Raw genomic sequence first — 19,944 nt, forward strand, 5'->3', positions numbered from 1 at the left:
AATGGAGTAGGTCGACATAAACATCATGTTGTGACGAAGCGCAAGTCTGACCCGAAAATGGCCAGGCATCTGTATAGGAACAATAGAACTGGGCAGTTTCTGTTTCAAGAAGATCATAGCTGTAAAACTGTGTATAAGCAATAGTTTATGAACAACATATATCATAGAAAACAGCTCATACCATAAGTATCTCGACACAGTTGGACCTGTTCAACGAGTGCAGAAGTGGCACACATATCCCACGTGGCCTTCCACCATTGAAACGCCCCACAAGGACCTCAAGACGATCAATAAAGTCTAGGAACTTGTGGATGTCGTCCTAGTCAACTTCAGTGCCATTAGTAACAGCCGAGTTGTTACAAAATAACAAACAAGCAGCCTGCTTAACTCTAAACAAAACCTACACGTGCCACCAATTATAAGAAAATATTAGTTAGAAGTAGCATCTTCGTGAGAGATTCGTTGCTACTTCTAAAGTTAAATTGTGATTAGTTAGACAGAATAGGTGGATTAAGGAGTAATCGAGGCAATAAGCAAGAACCAGATACATAACTAACATGGATGAACAATTCAAACGACATCGGGGTGGAAGATTGCAGTGAAGATGAGACCATGTTCTGCTATTTCCGTGAACATTCGTGCGCCAACTTTCAGTCTGTAACACTTGAGAAACTTTATCCAAGTTCGGCCATAAAAAGCAGCGATCTTCTTGGTTCATGAACCCAACTCCGAACTTATATCCATGGCTTGTCTTCACTGTGACCATTAAACTGGTGTACTCAGTTATGGCAAGGCTGAGCATCTTGAGTACATGTGTTCTGGCAGAGCAAATAATGCACTGCAGGAAAAATAATATGAGAACACAATGTATTCCCTATCCAAATCTAGAAATAACTTCCTCCTTCACATCAGTGTTGACCATCATACTGGTAGTACCTTTTATCCAAATATAGCAATCCAAATTTCCAAATTAGTCGATAGCATGTTCAAAAAACCCCACCCTCCGGATGGAAAAGAGGATTCTAGGAACATACTGTGCGCGTTTTAAAATCCTGCATTAGGATGAGAAGGAACAAGTCTGGCGTCTCGCCGAGGGCGCAGAAACTTGTAGGGTCCTCGCACTTTGGGCACTACAAATGAAACACACTAGATTCAGTAGGTAGAAAAATGCATCAACGGCGGCGACTGCCATCCTAGGATTACCCGCGACCAAGGGACTTGGATTTATCGGGGATGGATGAAGAATTCGTACCTGGTTCTCCATGAGAAAACCCTATGTAATCGCCGAGAGGGGGTTTTCTCTGAAGAAGCAGACGAGGGAGGGGATTCGGGCCCAGTGAAATATTGCCGCTTCGTCCGTCCAGCTTACTGCTAAAGCTGGAAAGACGGGTTCCGATTTGGCGGCTCATTGGGCATTACTATGGCGCTACGGCCGGGGTATGTCTACCATGCAGTTGTGCACTCTAATTTGTGCATATGGCACGTGGACCCCGTTGCCGGATGCCCCGCATATCAGCGAAAGGAAGTAGAAAGACAAGAGTAACTAGTTACACATAAATATTTTTAGAGAGATACTCCATCTGTAAATAAATACACAAATCTTTTATATCACAACTTTATACATAAGAAAAATGAAGGGGAATATATATAACATATATAATTATAAAAAAACAGAGTTGTTTTTAACACAGTATAGACGAGTTGGTGATGATGGTGTGCCTGCCATCCTGCAATATAGGCCGTCCGATTTATATCTGACGGATAGGAAGGAAACTATGACAATTTTGCAAAAAGGTACCCACACACCTCTCCACATTTGCAAATAAGGCCTTCCCTCATTCATACTTTTCTCTCACAAGATAAAATACTCATACAAATGCATCTTGATGTTACGTGCAACGCATGGGCATTATGGGGGTTCAGTTGAGAATATAATACTCAGACAGGCTCACGGTTCTGGACTTTGGGTCGTAGGCCCACCCTGCATGTTTGGGGGCCCATGTGTTCTACCTCAGCACTTTTCATATTGCAAGCGATCGGTACGGCGCTGGTTTTAAATGTTGTCACAAGGCGAATACACAAAATTGAATAAAGCATGGCAACTATTGGAATGAAATCAAATGACATTTCCTAACCAGCAATGAGAGTTGCAATTCTATCAACGATATACCATGTGATAAATAATACTGTCGTATTACTTATACACATAGGACACCTGTTTCACCATGCCAGATTATTACATCAAAATCTCTCGGAGGATAGATTAGTTCGGCAGTTGCGTGCTGCTACTGAAGAATTTCAAAGTTGATTTGGACCAGCTCTCCTTGCCGAGAAAGTTCAATTTTGAGATCATCCCCTACCGCAAGATATGATTTATATTTGAACCTTGACCATCCTTTAGCATCAATCCTCATGCGACCATCCTTTGTACTTACGGTATATTGTGCATGGTAAGAGAAACTTGGCTGCTATCGCCCGGATTGTTGAACGACTCCCTCGTTGCTCTAGGAATTCTCTGTTTGCAAACAAGAAGACATACCCAAACAGTTAGATCAACATAGTGAATCATGCGAAACAACATGGAAAGAAAAAAGAATGAAGCACTTGGGCAGCCAATGCTTACCAAGAAGGTGGACGTGTTGGTTTTTGTAAGGACTTTGGTATATGATGTGCGAACTGCAGCCCAGTCTGTTGCCGGTGCAACTGCTCGTTCGGTTGCCGCTGCACGGGCCGGAGCAGATGCAAGTGCAAGTGTTGGTGCAGGTGCTGAAGCCGCTGCTGCTGCCGGAGATGGTGCTCCTTGTAGAGCTGGTGCCGGTTGAAAGTGCAACTATCCCTGGGTGGTTTTGGTAATTCCTAAAAACATATAGCTCATTGAGCTAATGCTACTTGAAGATAAATATTTTAGGAAAAGCTCAATGATTGACATGGCATGGATTAGAAAGTGGACCCTCAAAATGCTAAGGACAAAAGGATTGGCTCAAGCTCAAAGCACAAGAGTCTACATTTCATTTCTAGTGATCCAAGATCACACTGAGTCCATAGGAAAAGCCAATACTATTAAGAAGGGGTGAGGTATTGCTTAATGAGGTTCTTGCTCAAAGTGCTTAGTGATATGCTCCACAACCCTCAACCACTTTCTCATATCCAAATATATCCCAAACCAAAAGTCAAACTCGGCCCCACCGATTTGATCTATCCGACGCCACCGAGTTCACTTGACATAGCCACTACCACAAACCCTAGTCTTTTCGGTCCCACCGATAGGGATCTCGGTCTCACCGAGATGGGATTGTAATCTCATCGTTTCCCTTCATAACATTTCAGTCCAACCGAGATGAGCGAATGGTCCCACCGAGATTGCAATGCAAACTCTTTGTTTCCCTTTCGTAATGTTTCGGTCCTACCGAAAGAGCGAGTCGGTCCCACCGAGATTGCCTGACCAACTCTCTGGTTAGTCTATTACCAAAATCGGTCTCACCGAGTTTGTGTAATCGGTCTCACCGAGATTACGTTATGCCCCAACCCTAATGATATTGGTCCCACCGAGTTGACATGTCGGTCCCACCGAAAACCCTAACGGTCACATTATGAACTAAATTGGTCTGACCGAGTTGTATGATTCGGTCCCACCGAGTTTGGTGATTTGTGTCTAATGGTTAGATTTTTTGTGGAGGCTATATATACCCCTCCACCCATTCTTCATTCGTGGAGAGAGCCATCAGAATATTCCTACACTTCCAACATCATCGCCCCACTGATTGCACGGGTCAGGCGCACCGACATCGCCTCTCGGTCACTTCATCAATCCGGCATTGACCGTGTCACAAGCTATGACCAGCGTCGGCATGGCCGCACTATTGCTTTTTCAAGCCGATGTCCATCACGCCGAACTGCTTCAACACCTCGGCTGACATGGCAGCTGCAATGTCTCCTTACTGATCCGCCCCATCATCTCGGCTAGACCGGGGACTTTGCTATTTCTTCATCAACATACTTCGGTGACTTCGGTGTCACCAGCCGACCAGCTTCGTCACATTAGCTGGACCGGGGGCCTTGCCTCGGCGAGCCCACCTTTGCCAGCATCGCCAAGCCGTCTCTTTATCGCCCATCAGGCAATGGGTGTCTGGATCGAGTCCCAACTTTGGGAGTAACCTTTCTTCAGATTGCTACAACAGACAAACCAGGTGCTATTAATCCTAGTATTTTTCTTGCCTGGGTTTATTTTTTCCAAGGAATTATTACTTTGGTTTGTTTCATCATCTGTACACAGGTCTATCAAATGGTGGGTGCATTAACAACGACCGCGTGGTGGTTCGGTCAGTTTCCATATACAGTTCGGCGAATGCAGCATCCGGAACCCAGACTGGCCTGTGAATTCAGGCTTGGTGACGCCTTCACCGCGTCACGTTGACGCCCTGCATCGACATAACTTCAGTGCCATGCCACATCTCTTTCAATAAATTATTTTTGCGAAAAGCAATTATCCTTTTTGGTCATCACTATTTTATGTGTGTAGGTGATCGACTTTGACTGCGTCACGCGGTCACTTCGGCAAGCCGACATCGTTGTCCCAATCGGCTCGCGTGATCACCTTGTTCGTCGAATCGCCATACCAACATGTTCGGTTGCCTCGGGGACTTCGGCATCGCTGAGAGAGCTCTACCTTATCGAGTGTTCGGCACACGGGCCATATTTCTTTTATTACTCACTTTGCGTAAATTATTAATTATGCAACAATTTTTTGTATTATTCCTATTATCTCCGGCTTGCACTATTTTCTGTGCACAGGTAAAGGATCCAGGTCGGGCAGCGCTGTCACCTCGGCGTACCAACATACCACGTCACCTCAGCTGGACCGTGGGTTCGTCATTACTTCATTAAGCAACGCCGAGGACTTCGGCATCTCACTGCCGGCCTGCATTGGCTGTGCTATGTCGCCACTTTGGAGTGCCGAGCTCTTTGCTCCGCCACCTCGGGACCGGCTTGGGGGCTGGGACCTTGTCCCGCTGTAAGCTCGGGCCGTGCATCTACACCGAGCACATTAACCAGCTAAGTCGCTTCCATGCTTAAAAACCTTTAGTTTTAAATTTCGTTTGGTTCGACCAAGCATTGTGCTTTTTTTGACAAAAAGTCATTTGCAAAGAACTTTCTTTGTCATAACCTTGTTTGTTGCAAGCAAATTCAAATACCCCGTTTACTTGGGGGCATCCTTTATGAAGCATTTCCTCTTGCATATGATTATACTTGTACGACTTCATTCCTTGTTCGTGTATTACGCCACAATATGCACCATGTTGACTTAAGTGTTTCACAAGCTGGGTTGCCTGGCTCCTGTGCTTACCCCTACGTTCCCAATTGTTCGTCTAGGCAGTAAAGGGAGCACCTCTGTGATTGTTACTACCGGGTCATCCGAGTTAGTACCTCAGACTGGGTGAAGCCGAAAGCTAGCGCTCTTATTGTTTTCAATAATGGTCGGCACACAATGGAACTCATGAGTACAAAAAATCTATTGCACAAGTCTCATAGTAACAATGAACAACTGAAGAAAGGTATCAGTGGAGGTACTATTTTCTTCGAAGATGCTCCTTACACTTCGTCGGTAATATAGCATAAGTTCCATGAGCGCGCATTGTCTGTTACAGCCTTATGGCCTGATTGCCTGGTTATCGGAAACACCGTCGATGCTTTCGACAGGTGGAGTACATGACACTTTTTGGTCCTTGACGGAAGAGGGAGAAGCCGACGGCCGGTTAAGACGAGTTTAAAGTTTGGGTGAACACAGATATGATATAAGTACATCGGTACATACAATCATTATACATAAAATTCTTTTACCCAAGTCACTTGGGGGCTCTTAAAATTTACATGTGCTGTTTTGTAGTAATTGTGTTTTCTTCTTCGTCATTGCAAAGTCTTTTTCTACCGCTCCTTTTTCGACTCGAGTGTATGGTCAATAGCCGGACAGCCTGTCTTCTATCTAAAAAGCCGCTCGAGTTTAGTTCGCTAAACTGGCCTCGAAGAAGTACCCCGCCTTTGGGATAAGGACCTCGATGCCATAGGCTGGCCCGCTTGAAGTGTTGAGATCGGGTGTGTCATGTTAAAGCACGACAGTAGCAAATTTTTTTCTTTTTTCCAATTTTCGGATTGGCACTGAACACTTGATCTTGTTCGGACGTCAAGTTTTTACTGACGTTTTTTGGTTTTCCAAGCTTATGGCACTTTTAAACTATTTGTGTGTTTTTAGCACAAGTCTCGTAGTGCAACGCCGGACACCTTTAGAGATTTGGCAAAAACATTCTCTGATATTGCTAAATATGGATCGGTTTTGAATTGTGTCTTCGGTCAATAGTTGGGTTTCCCGGCTCCTGCACTTGCCTCCTACGTTCCGCTTTGTTCGGCTAGGTGTGCAAAGGGAGAACCACTCCGGTTGTGCTTCCATCTCACATGGTTAAGTACCGCAGTGGAGAAAGCCGAAAACTGACTGTCGCAATAAGCATAAACTGGCCAGCGGTCTGATGACTGTGTTAAATGACGGGCCATTCAGAACATTGGCCAAAGTGTTTATGGCTTGACCTCGGATGTCGCCGAACACTAACCGAGGGCTCATTGCTAGCTTCCCCAGTTTAAAGATCCTATGACTAAGTGAAAGTTATAAAGCCCGCATATCTGATTGCCTCGTTTCCTCTAACATAACCGCCTTCAGGCACCGAGACGTCGGCTAAGGGTTGTCTTGTTATTGCGGAGACACCCTATGTAGTATCTACAAAGGGGTAGAAGCCGGCGATGGGCCACTTTCAACTGATAAACGGTCGCAACAGAGTCAAAATAAACATATCATCGTCATTTGTATTTAATATACAAGGGCTGCCTTCCGTAATCATCGTTGTAAAGCCATAAATATGCATCAATTTGACTTAAGATTTTTGCCAAGATGGGTTGCCTGGCTCCTGTGCTTACCCCTATGTTCCCGATTGTTCGGCTAGGCGGTAAAGGGAGAACCTCTGTGATTGTTACTACCGGGTCATCCGAGTTAGTACCTCAGACTAGGTGAAGCCGAAAGAGAGAGATCTTAAAGGATCACATTGATTGGCAACGCGGAAAATAAATTTTTTGGTTCATTAATACCACAGAGTTCGGGAACTTTCCCCGAACTAAATCCTCAATATTTTCTTCCCACATTGATTGGAGGTGAGGTTTCATGATCATGATAAGCATGACAACCCAAAGAAAGGAACCGATAGCGGGACTATTTTCCTTGGAAGATATTTCTTACATTAAGTAATATAACATATCTATCCGCGTACCTTTGTTTATAAAACCATATGGCCGGATTGCCTTGTTTTCCATAAATCTTTGCCCTTATAACGGCTTTATAAAGTAGGACAAACACTCCCCGGCTTCTGGCCGAGGAGGTTGAAGCCGATGGTCGGTCAACAAAGTTTTGTACAATGCGGATCCGAGCATTAATGATGTAAAGTACTTGGATACATAGAATCATTACACATAATTTGTGCTTTTACTTTGGATATCGATCCTTAATTCGGCAACACGTGCCCACATTAAGGCTCGGGGGCTACTGGGCTTTGGGATTATCATTCACTAATATTGAAAGGGGCGTATCGATCCCCTGATCTGGTGTTGCCACCCGACCAGTGTCTCGGGGCTACTGCATTGACAATCCAATGCAAAAAATTTAAAGTGCAATATAGCTTTCGAGGAGATTATGATCCTCAGGTTGGTCGGCCACACCCAACCTGAGTCTCGAGGAATTTGCACACCGCTTTTTGTGTCCCGAAGTATTCCGCCGAGCTAGGAGTTGATCCTCAGTCCGATTTTGTGAATCAACCTGAGTCTCAGGGGCTACTGGGATCAGCGGTCTTATGTCATCCTTCAGGTGCATCTCGTGTTTTAGACCGATACACACCTTGAGGGCTACTGGCTATATATCTCGGCAGAGAATAAATTGCACCAATCAAAAATATTGACAAAAAATCAGCCCGCAGTCGGGGTGGTGCACCACCACGGAAGCAGTCCGGCATAAAGCTCGGGCGCTAGTGGCTGGCTCCATAGAGGGCATTTCCGGCATTAAGCTTGGCTAAACTCCTTCAACTTTTTTGAACCAAGGTGATTTATGACACCTCGGATACAGTCCGGCGTTGGAGCTCGGATACATTCTGGCGTTGAGGCTCGGATACAGCCCGGCGTTAGAGCTTGGACATAGTCCGGCGTTGAAGATCGGATATAGTCCGGCGTTGGAGCTTGGAAACATTCCGGCGTTGGAGCTCGGAAGTGGTCCGTCGTTGGTGCTCGGCTGCAAAAGATACCTCGAATGTAGTCCGGTGTGGGAGCTCGAATGCAAGAGGACGCTGCAGCCCGGGAACAACTTCAAACCCGAGGTCTGGCATAAAAATAACAAGGCATTGATGAAGGCCGAGAATTAAAGGGGCTCCTCGGATAGCCGATGTGTAAACTCTTTGGATTTACCTCGGCTATCCTCAAGATTGAAGATGTGAAGATTTGTTGAACCAGTTTTCAAGACCGACGACTGAAGATGAAGAACAGTTTGGAAGAATCGAGCAGCGTCCCCAACTTGAAGACCGGTTCAGGGGGCTACTGACGGTGTCCTAGACTACGGGGTACTCACCACGTCATCTCCCAATCGGTTGGATTGGGCCGAGGACCCCCATGGTCGTATGCTCATGGGCCAGTTCGGACATCCGATGTATACACGAGGAAGATTCCACAAGACTTGGCGATCAAGACAAGGACTCCTCTACACCGGTGTATTCGACTAGGACTCTTGTTATCCTAGGCCTCGGTACATTATATAAGCTGAGGCCAGGCTAGTCGGTAGATTATTATGACATTACTCCTCATACCTGTAGGGTATAGACCACAACATATGATCTCGAGGTAGATCAACTATTGTAACCCCTATACTCATCAAAGTCAATCAAGCAGGAAGTAGGGTATTACCTCCATCAAGAGGGCCCGAACCTGGGTAAACATCGTGTCCCCTATCTCCTGTTACCATCGATCCTTAGATGCACAATTCGGGACCCCCTACCCGAGATCTGCCGGTTTTGACACCGACAGTCTCCTTCTGCCTTGATTTCCATAGCTTTGGTGATCATAGCCTTGGTTTCACAACCTAGGAGAGTATGGCGTCTAGTGAGGGAAATTAGCACCGTAGAGGTCCTTACTTTGATGGTACTAATTTTGCTAGTTGGAAGCATAAGATAAAAATGCATATTCTTGGACATAACCCCGCCGTTTGGGCTATTGTGTGTATTGTCTTGCAAGGTGAATTCTTTGATGGGAGGGAACCGAACCGTGAGGCTAGCATAGAAGAGTTGAAGATGCTGCAATACAATGCTCAAGCTTGTGATATTCTCTTCAACGGATTGTGCCCCGAAGAATTCAACAAAATCAGCCGTCTTGAGAATGCAAAGGAAATTTGGGATACTTTGATTGATATGAACGAAGGTACCAACTCCGTCAAGGAATCAAATTGGTCGTGCTTCAAAGTCAACTTGAAAAGTTCAAAATGAAGGATGGTGAAGGTGTCGCTGAAATGTACTCTAGGCTTGCTCTCATCACAAATGAGATTGCCGGCTTAGGAAGTGAAGAGATGACCGATAGATCCATCATCAAGAAGATCCTAAGAGTCTTGGATGGAAAATATGATACCGTGTGCACATTGATCCAAATGATGCCCAATTACAAAGATCTCAAGACAACGGAAGTCATTGGAAGAATTGTTTCTCATGAGATGTCACTCAAGGATAAGGAAGAGCTTCACAACAAGTCAAGTGGTGCTTACAAAGCCTCATATGATGCTCCCACATCATCAAGTAAGAAACAAAACTTCAATGAAGAATTGAGCCTAATGGTGAAGAACTTCAACGAGTTCTACAAGAGTAGAAGCAAGGAAAGAAGTTCCAAGTCAAGGTCCTACAATGACAAAATATCTTCAAGTCGTGAACGTAATTGCTACAATTGTGGAAGACCCGGACACTACTCCAATGAGTGTACGACTCCCTACAAAAGAAGAGAAGGTTCTCCCAAAAGAAGGAGTAGGAGAGAAGAATCACCACCAAGAGAGAGAAGGAGTAGAGATGACCGTTATGAATGAATAACATCACGAAGAACCAAGGATTTGGAAAGGAAGGACAAATCATCAAGGCGCTACACAAAATGAAGACATCAAGGTCACGTTGGTGTATGGGTATCCGGCTCCAACTCCGACGATCACTCTGAGAGAAGTTATCACTCTGACTCCGAATATACTCAAGATGAGGGTGTTGCCGGTCTAGCACTTGTGTCAACCAACTCCTACGACATATTTGAGTCACGAAATGAAGGAATTGGAAGATGATTCATGGCTAAAGGCCCAAAGGTATCACACCCCGAGTAAGTTGATTTCAATATTGATGAACATGACTTGCTAGGTGATGATGATTTACTTGTTGACAATTCTAGTGATGAAAACTATGATGAACTTTCTATTAATCATGCTAATCAAGACAAAACGAATGACAATGATAAGAAGGAGATTGAGCATCTAACTAAAGAGCTAAACACTCTTAAGTTAGCTCATGAAACTATCTTGGAAAATCATCGAGAGCTTTTAAAGACTCGTGAGAAGTTACGCTTCGAAAAGCTCAACCTTGAGCAAGAGCATGGGTTCTTAAAGGCGATCAATGATGATCTTTGCAAGAAAAGTTCTTCTTACATTGCCAAGTGTTTACTCTTGTCTACTTACATGCCACAAGTTGAATCTAGCAACAAGAACAAGAAAGATTCTTCTTCAAGTAGTAACAATAATCATGCCAAACCCAATGATGTTGCTTCTAGTAGTTCTCTTGATTCCACTAATGATTCTCTTAGCCAAGTTACACTTGAGCAAGAAAATAGCTTATTGAAGGGAATTATAGAGAAAGGTGTTTACAAGAGCCTTGCCGGAAGTAAGCAATTTGAGGAAATTGTACGCAAGCAAGGAAGACACCGGAAGAATCAAGGTGTTGGTTTTGAATGAAAGTTCAATGCCAATGGAGTTGAGTGGGAAGAAGATCAATACCCCAAGACGAAGTTTGTTCCTCAACAAGAGAAGTATGATCCTAGTTCTTTCCAAGGAACACAAGCTCAAGATGATCTTACACCACAAGACCACAAGCAAAAAGGCAAGCACAAGCTTCAAGAGGAGATTGATGCATTTGAAGAAGCTCCCAAAGCCTTGGTCAAGTGGGTCCCCAAGACTACATCAAGTTCTACTTCATCAAGTACGACTACAACTCCAAGGATTCCCATCAAGATGGTGTGGATCCTGAAGAACAAGAACTAGAGAGTTCTTGAGGGTGAATCCGCCAACACACTTCACTCATATCATTTTGGCGAGGACAAGTGCAAACAACTTCCATATCTTGCACTAGTTCAAGGAGTCACAAACCCTCTTGTTGGTAAGACAAGGGACAAGGTAACCTAATGCATTCATGGACATCATCTCATGTGAACATCACTCTATATCTATGGATATCCTTGTTTGTTCCTTGTGGGTATTGAAAGTGCAACTCACTCCAAAGGATTGCTCCAAAGGATCTACATCAACATTGAGCATCTACATCTTCAACACCTACATGAAGTCATCTTCGACAATACCCAAGGTTAGTTCATCCCTCTTAGGGGGGATATCACATCTAGGGGGAGCTTTGCTCTAATCAATTGAGCTAAAGCAACTCTAATGGTGTGAACACAACAATGCTTTATGTAAAAGTGGCAAACCCACTTGTGCTTAAACGATGAGTATGACCTACGATCAAATGTTCTTATTTGACTCCTAAGTCAATATACTCATATATAGATGACCTAGTCATCGCCAAATTGCTTGATAGATGCTAGAGTGTTTGTGCATGCTTTGTCACAAATTTCATTTGTCATATTATTGTGTGAGCATGTTGGTTGCATATTTTACTCATTCGAGGACATTCATTTGTTGCTTTGATTGTTTGGCTTTTTCTCTTTTGCCAAATGGATGGACAAGAATGCCTAAGAACTCCCTCTAGCTATCTATGCTTTCCTCGTCTTAAATCTATTCATGCTACATCACAAAGTTTGATCAAGTCAGATTCGAACCACTCTGTGTGAGGAGCACTCGGAGTCCCCGATTCGTCATAGACTTCAACTTCCAAAACCTCTTTGTGCATTTCGGTTTGACCGAGTCATCCATTTCGGTCACACCAAGATCACTAAGTTGATCTAGGTTTTCAATCTCGGTGCAACCAACTAGAAATTTTCGGTCATGCCGAGTTGCAGTACCACTTGCAGTTTTGCATCTTGGTGCCACCGAGTTGTTCCACTCGGTCACACCGACAGGGTCAGGTTATATATACTGACGGGTAAAATTTTAGAATTTTTCCAAAACTTTTCACCCGCGCGTGACCTGCTCTGCCTCCTCGAGTCTCTGGATCGTCCTCTCGCCGCCAGCCACCTCCCGTCGCTGGTCTCCGCCGTCGTCAATGACAATCTGCCTCGCCGTTGCCGCTGTAGGAAGTTCACCACCGATGTAAGGTATGAACCTGATCTTTGTCCTATTCCTTAACTCCAGTTCGTAGCACATTGCTTTGCCATGATTCTTGCCATGTATGAAATTATCCTGTCCAGCGAAAGCATCCCGTAGATTAGATTTGATTTGAAAATTTAGGGTTAGGTCTCCATCGAAGTCATCTCGGACCGACCGAGTTGTAGAAATCGGTCTCACCGATTTGGCTTAGGCCATTGCACATGCGTTTTCGGTCTGATTGAAAATTGCAAATCGGTGTGACCGAGTTCGATTCTCTGTGAAACCCTAGCAGTCTCGGTGCCACTGAACTGTGAGTCGGTCTGATCGAGTTCACTAGTTTAGGTTCCAGCAGCTGCTTCGGTATCACCGAGTTTACAAATCGATAGATCCGAAATGCTTTATGTGAAGAACTAAAACTAAGTTTTTAAATCATCTGTTTTGCAAAAATTCTACACTTTGTGATGCTCATCTACTCTACCTCATCTACAACCTATTCACAAGGTCTACTGACAGTTTGCCTGCAAGATGTCTGATCAAAGTGATAGCTAGAATAAGTCTGAGGAGCAGGTTCATATGAGTGAGGGCACTAGTCCCTCTAGCACTTTTGATGAGGGCAGCAGGAGCACACCAAGCAACTTGCCCAAGGCACCCACCTAAACAAGGAAGAAGACGACCTTAGATTCTGAGAATGAGGAGTGTGTGGCTGTTGAGGAAGAAGTCAGCTCCAAGAAAAAGGCGCTGAAGAAAGAGTATGGCTCAGCTGCTACAACAAAGCTAGGGATGCACAAGAAGGCTCCAACAAAGAGGATTCCCATGTCTAAGGCCAGAGCCTCAACTACTGAAACCTCCAAGCCAACTAAAGAGGCAGTTGGAGAAGGAAAGAAAAGGAAGGAAAGGGTCAAGAAGACCACTGCTAGAGTACTTGGAAGATCCTCCATTATTAGAGATTCAGAAGAAGAGGAGGAGGAAGAGGATGTTGCACCAGCTCCTAAGGCTCAGAAGCTTATGGGATATGCAATCAAGTCAGGGGCTGCTCCATCTAAGCCCAAGTCTGCTCCCAAGACTGCTGCTCAGAAACCCCCGAAGCCCAAGAGGAACACCATGAGTATACCTGCTGAGGAGAAGAACAAGGCCCCAGTGCCTGAAGCTGAAGAAGAAGAAGAAGATGATGATTCTCTTGTTTTGAGGAAGTTGAAGCCCAAAATTCTTGACCACAATGATGCTCATCCAGTTGCTGAGGACGTGCACATCAGGAAAGATGCAAGACTAAGGTTGTGGAGATAGTGTGATCCCTATGCTGTTAGGAGGAGGACTGCAGTTGACTACATGTTCCATACAAAGGAACAACAAGATTTCCATGAGACTATTCTGCTTGACAAGAAGCCCGTAGTGTGTGACATGAAATGGGTGGACTGGGAGTTCATCCAGGAAAATGAAGATCACTTCCCAGGAGTGTATGACAGCTTTAAGGTATGTGGAGTTGATGAATTCGTTGGACAAAAGCTCACCAAATGGAATGATGAGTTGATCATGTAGTTCTACTCCACTGCCCACTTCTATACAAATGGGAGGATAGTTTGGATGTCTGAGGGTAGCAGGTACCAGTCCACAGTTGATGAATGGGCCAAGCTAATCAATGCCCCAGAGGAACATGAAGATGACTTGGATGTGTATGCCAAGAATAAAGACCACAACTCAATGGAAAACATGTACAAGGAGATCCCTGATAAGGCTTTAGAAACTCACAAGCTTGGATCTATGCATTTCTTGTTGTCTGGTCTGCTTACCATTAACTGGATCTTAAGGCACACATTGCTACCCAAGTAAGGAGATCAGAAGATGATCAGAGGACACTCCTTCAACATGCTGCAAATTTTTGATGTTCCCCAAAAACTCAAAGTTATGAGCTTGATTGTAGAAATGATCAAAAGGACTGCTGCTGGTCAAAAGAGGAGTTGTGGATATGCTCCACATATTCAGGAGCTCATCAACTCTAAGATGGGATAGGGAATTACTTGCTGGACAAGGAGCATCTACCTCTATATCCTGAGTTTGAAGACAGCACTGTTGTGATGAATGAGGAAGAACCATCATCAACTCAAGTCCAGGAAAAGGGAGCAAGGAAAAGGCTGAGAAAGCTTCCTAGATGCAAAGTGTTGAAGAGGCATCTCGAGTCTTCCTGAAGAGCAAGCAACACCAGTTAGGATATCTGATTCAAGTTACACTGAGGATTGAGAAGGGCTTGGCCACCCTGACTCAGAATCAGGAGAGCCTGGAGAGGATTGTGGAAACAAAATTCTATGATATTGATCTGAAGGTGACTGAGATTCGGACTGTAGTTGAGCAGCTTCAGGAGGAAGAAGAGGAGAGGAGACAAAAAGCAACCACTGATGCTTTTAAGCGTGTGCCATGAGATCCAAGGTCTGCTGCAGTGCTAGTCTCATATGCTAGAGCTTCAGTGTCAGCACTAGCAGCTACAGCTCCAGTGCCACCTCCAGCACCCACTCCATCAACTCTAACTACTTCATCGGAAGCCATCGTCCTTGGAGTTCTATCTACACCACCTCCCGAAGACCAAGCCTGAAAGACGTATAGCACTATGAATTTTCAAACTTTTTGGTAACTTGTTGCCAAAGGGGGAGAAATATGTATAGATCATAGGCTTCGAGAGAGTGTGTCTTGCTTTTTGTCTCTCTTGCTATTTTTGTTGAACTACTTTATTGTGTGCTTGTGTGAGATACTTTATGTCCTTGTGAGATACCCATATGATCATGTGGTTGATCATACGCTACCTTAATGTTTGGTTGAATGATGCTATCCTTTATATTCCATATATGATCATTCACTTGCTTGGTGATGACTGCATGCTTTTAATTTCTATCATTTTGAGTGCTCCACCAAGATGTATGTGATATGGAAGAGTAACCCATGATCCTAATCGATTGTGCATTTGCATTCAAAAGAAAATTTAAAATAATGCAAGGGTGCCAGGCGGGCGCCAGCCCGCGCAGAGTCCTTCTTTCCTCTTTGGTGCAAAGGGAGCAAGCGCAGATGAGAGCATCAAGCAAAGGCACCCGTTTCAGTGCAACGAGACCAAGACCAGTCCAACGGCAGGGAGGAAGTCATTGTGGAGCCCAAGCCAGCGTCACCACCAGAGCCTTTGGCAGGCGAGGACCAACTTTAGTCAGGATAAGTGTACCAGATGTTCCCCTTCAAAGTGGCCAATTGTTGGCGCCCTTCCCGCTCAATATTTGGGAAGAGGCCCAGGGCCTTTGCCTATAAATAGGACTAGCCACCCACAGGGTAAAAGAGATCAGATCACAATCGAGAAGAGAGAGAGAGAGAGAGAAGGGTGACTGAACTCCTCCTAGCAGTTCGTCGCCCCAGCCAAGAACAGACCCTCGCGAGGTTGTTCTTCCTTGTATTGCTCATCATCATCAGCCCAAGAGGCAATCCACCACACCACAAACTGGAGTAGGGTATTACACCACAACGGTGGCCCGAACCAGTATAAACCCTGTGTCTCTTGTGATGTTCTTTCCATAGCTTAGATCTTAGCGAGGCGGAGGGGTGCTGGTAGGTAGAAGGCGAAATCTCCGCGCGCACCCCAGTGTTCGAACCTCAAGGGTCTGCTAGAACCCGAAATACAACATTTGGCGCGCCAGGTAGGGGTGCGCCGGAATCCACCTTCTACTGCTTCATGTCCCATCGCGTCGTCATCACCATGTCCGGCGACCAGGCAGGCAACCTAGATCCATGGGCAGCGTGGCCCGCCCGCGCAGAGCCGCTCACCTTAGGCGACCCCGTGCCCCAGGCAGCTCGCGGTCCGCAGGGCGCTGCGGGCCGCGGGGGACGCAGACAGGCTTCGACAGTTCTCACACCGCGGCAGGCGCGGTCGGCAGCAAGGGCCTCCAATCACGCCGTGACCACGACACCGTACACCCGCCGGGAGCGGGCGAACTCGAGGGCCGCGCTCACGGTGGCCCGAGAGCTGCTGCAGTGCAGGCTGGTGGAGGGCGGCCGCGACGTGTTGCTGGAGCGGGTGGCAGAGCTCCTGGGCGTCGCCGCCTCGGGGGCTCACCCCTTCTGCACCCAGCTCCCATCTCAAGCCCAGGGCGGCCCACGCGGGGGCTCCGCGTGCGCCCACGGGCTCCAAGGCTACTCCAACGCCAGCGAAGCTGTCGGCACCGGACCGGCGGCGGCGCTGCCCCCGCTCCCGGTCCGCGAAGAAGAAGGACTCGACGCGACCCACGACCCCAGTGGACAGCCGCGCTACCACCCCACGGTGGGCGCGTCAAGCAGAGCTGCGTGGCACGCGGAGCACTACGGCATGGCCTTCGGGATGACGGCGCCAGAAGAATACGTGCCCCTCATGATGGACCAAGGACACCCTCACGAGGGCGAACAAGGCTCGCTCCTCAGCCCAAGCTGGGGGGACGAGGCGCCAGAAGCTGAGCCCTTCCAGGAGCCCCAGGACGGTCCCACTGGCCACGCTGGAGGCAACGATTATCGGGTATCGCTAATTCCTCAGGAGCAGGCATACGCTAATCATGGATCGCAGGAGGTGCAGGTCGCCACAGCGAGCAGCTGCCCTGCTCCCACAGTCTCCTACCCCTCGAAAGGAGGGCGCATGGGGCTGCAGGAGAGGGGACGAGATCCGACATCACCACCGCGGCGTTCGGAGCAAGGTGTTCTCAGGAGGTAGGCCCTCTGCTGGGGAGGTGCCTCAGGGCCTGCCCCTGGCGGAGGACCCGTGGTCGTCGGGGGAACCGCTGGCGACCGCTCTACCCCATCGGCGGCGTCCTGGTTTCCGGTCGTCGTTGATGGCACTAGAGTGTGGCGCAAGGTGAGGCCCTCGTCTGGCGATATGAAGCAAGGCCGGTACCTGTGAAGAAGGCCCAGTGCCTGTGAAGCTCGCCGCCCCGTGACACTCTCACGTAATAATGAGTGGGGCTGTACACGCCCCGGAGTCTCAGGGGTGCCAGCCTCAGGCCCTGGGGCTCCCTCTCACACCCAATGGCAGCACTTAGCTCCGCGCTCGTGAGAAGACGTCCAAGACTAGATTAGGTGCCAGACACGGCCTTTTGTCTGCTTTCGTTGCTTTGGTTGTCACTTTCCCCCGCTGGATTTAAGTTGGATTCGAATTTGAGATTTGCGTGTGTTCGGGGAAGGGGTGCTTAGTCTCGTTTGAGCAATTTCTCGTGTTTTGATTACCACTTCGCCTCAGCTGCCTCCCCTCATGAGCCCCTCGCGAGCCGGGTCAGGCCTAGCTTGCGCGCAGCCCAGACTGTCGCCGCTGCGTCCTCTCAGGAGGTTTTTTTTACTGCAGATCCTACGGATTCGATCAGGGAACACTCGGGACACCACAGGCTACCTCAGGGCCCGCACGGGACAAAGGTAAACTAGCCGACCAGCGCATCGCTTAAGCCAACCACTTGGCGCGGACGCATGGGCAATATAACGTCTACTGATACGATGGACACAAGTTTTACATGAGGGGCTCCCCCTCCAAAATGCTCTCACAGCCATCAGGCCAAAACCTGAGTTCTGTTCATGCAGGGTAAGGAAACAGGAATGATGCATGATCAGTCGGATAAATCCCCCAATGCGTCCTCAGGAGCACCACCTGAACCGTTGCTGGCGTCGCTGAACTCGCCATCGCTGTCTGCGTCGCCGCCAGCGGCGTCAGGGCCGTTCACCACACCGCCCTCGTCGGCAGCCAGGATCACGCCGTCGTTGTCTAAAGCAAAGGCCCTGACAAGAGCATCCACATTGTCTTCCACCCAGTGCGTCAGGTCGTCTCGGACGGCCTGGGGGACTGGGGTGATGGTGGCATCGAAATCGAAGTGGGGATCCATGTTCCGGAGATGGTTGAAGATGCGAGAAAAGGCGCGCCCGAGCAGGGGCGGCTCCTCTCCTCCACCAACCTGTCGGCCCTGACCGACCGCGCCTCCAGCTGCGTCACCACGTCGGTGAAGAACTGAAGGTTGCCGGCGTAGTTGACTGCGTGCAGCTCGCCAACAGCCGCCTCGCAAATGTTGCCCAAGGCTGTGTTGGCTCTCTCCTGGAGCGTGGTGAGCATGGGGCTGTGCCCATGCTCCAGGATCCGCCGCTGACGTATCTCGTCCGCATTCTGGCGCGCGACGACCTCAGCCTCCTCCACTCGCTGGCGAAGAAGGAGCACCTCGGCCTGGGAGGTGGTTGACTCCCCTTGCGCTACCTCAAGGGTGGCCCGAAAAGCATCGGCCCGCCGCGTCGCTTCCTCCAGCTTGGCCCTCAAGGCAGCAGTCCTACCTTCAGCCTCGGCCCGGATCAACCCCAGCCTCTCCTCGAACTCGTGCTCGAGGTTCAAGCACGCCATCGCCACCCGACGTCCGACCTCCTCCAGGACACGGGCTTCCCGTGCAGCGACATCATCCTCCGCCTGCGTCACCAAGCGCTCCCTCGTCTCCAGACGCTCGTACTCGCGGGTACGTTCGGCGGCTTCCTGCGTCAGTGCCTCCTCACGCTTCTGGAGCTCTACTGGGTCGCCAGAGGCCACCTTCATCGACGCGAGGGCTGCCTCGCGTAGCTCCACTTGCTCCTCCAGTGAGTGGCACCAGGCCAGGAGCTCCCGAGCCCGCTCCTCCGCCGCCTCTCGCCGCCGGTCAGCTTCCCGGGCCTCCTCAGCGGCCCAAGATCAGGCCTCCTGAGAGGCCACCAGCGACGCCTTGGCCTCTGCGTCGTCAAGATCACGCTGACGGCGTGCAAGGGCGATGGCGCCCTCCAGCTCGCGCCTCTCTGTAGCCAGGCGCAGGCCCTCGGCCTCAAGGCACGCATCTTCATCAGAAAGCTCCTCACCAAGCAGGCTCACCGCGTCAGCCGCCCTTCGAAGGAATCCTTGGCGAAGAGCGCGACGCTCCTGGGCGCGCTCGAGCACGTCTTCCACACCATCATCTGCCCCAAGCAAGCGCCGGGGGCCACGAATCAGCACTCCCCCGCCGGGCAGGGGGCTGGGGGCTGGCACCCTCGCGACGGCCGGGCACGCCACGCCAGAAGCCCGGCCTGGAGCCAGCCCATCCCCAGATGAAGAGCGCAGGGAGTGCCTCAGCCAATCGCAGTCCACGACCAGGCAAGAAGCCCACGGCAGGCTGGCTATGCCACGAGAAGGCCCGCGAAGGAGGATCGCGAGGTGCGCAGGGCCACGATGTGCCTCAGGACGGTTCGCCACTCCGATCGCCCTCACCACAAGGGCTCTGCTGCTCGGAGCGCTTGAGGACGGTGGAGGGGGCGAAGCCAAGGGGGACGGCACCTCAGCCGTCTCCGCGAGCTCGGCTGGAAGGGGCCTGCGGAGCAGGGATCAGTAAAAGCAACTGAAGGATCAGGAGCTGGGAAAGGAGAAG

Source organism: Triticum urartu, chromosome 4A, assembly GCF_056163025.1.
Source record: "Triticum urartu cultivar PI428250 chromosome 4A, HENAU_Tu73, whole genome shotgun sequence".
NCBI classification, from domain to species: Eukaryota; Viridiplantae; Streptophyta; class Magnoliopsida; order Poales; family Poaceae; genus Triticum; species Triticum urartu.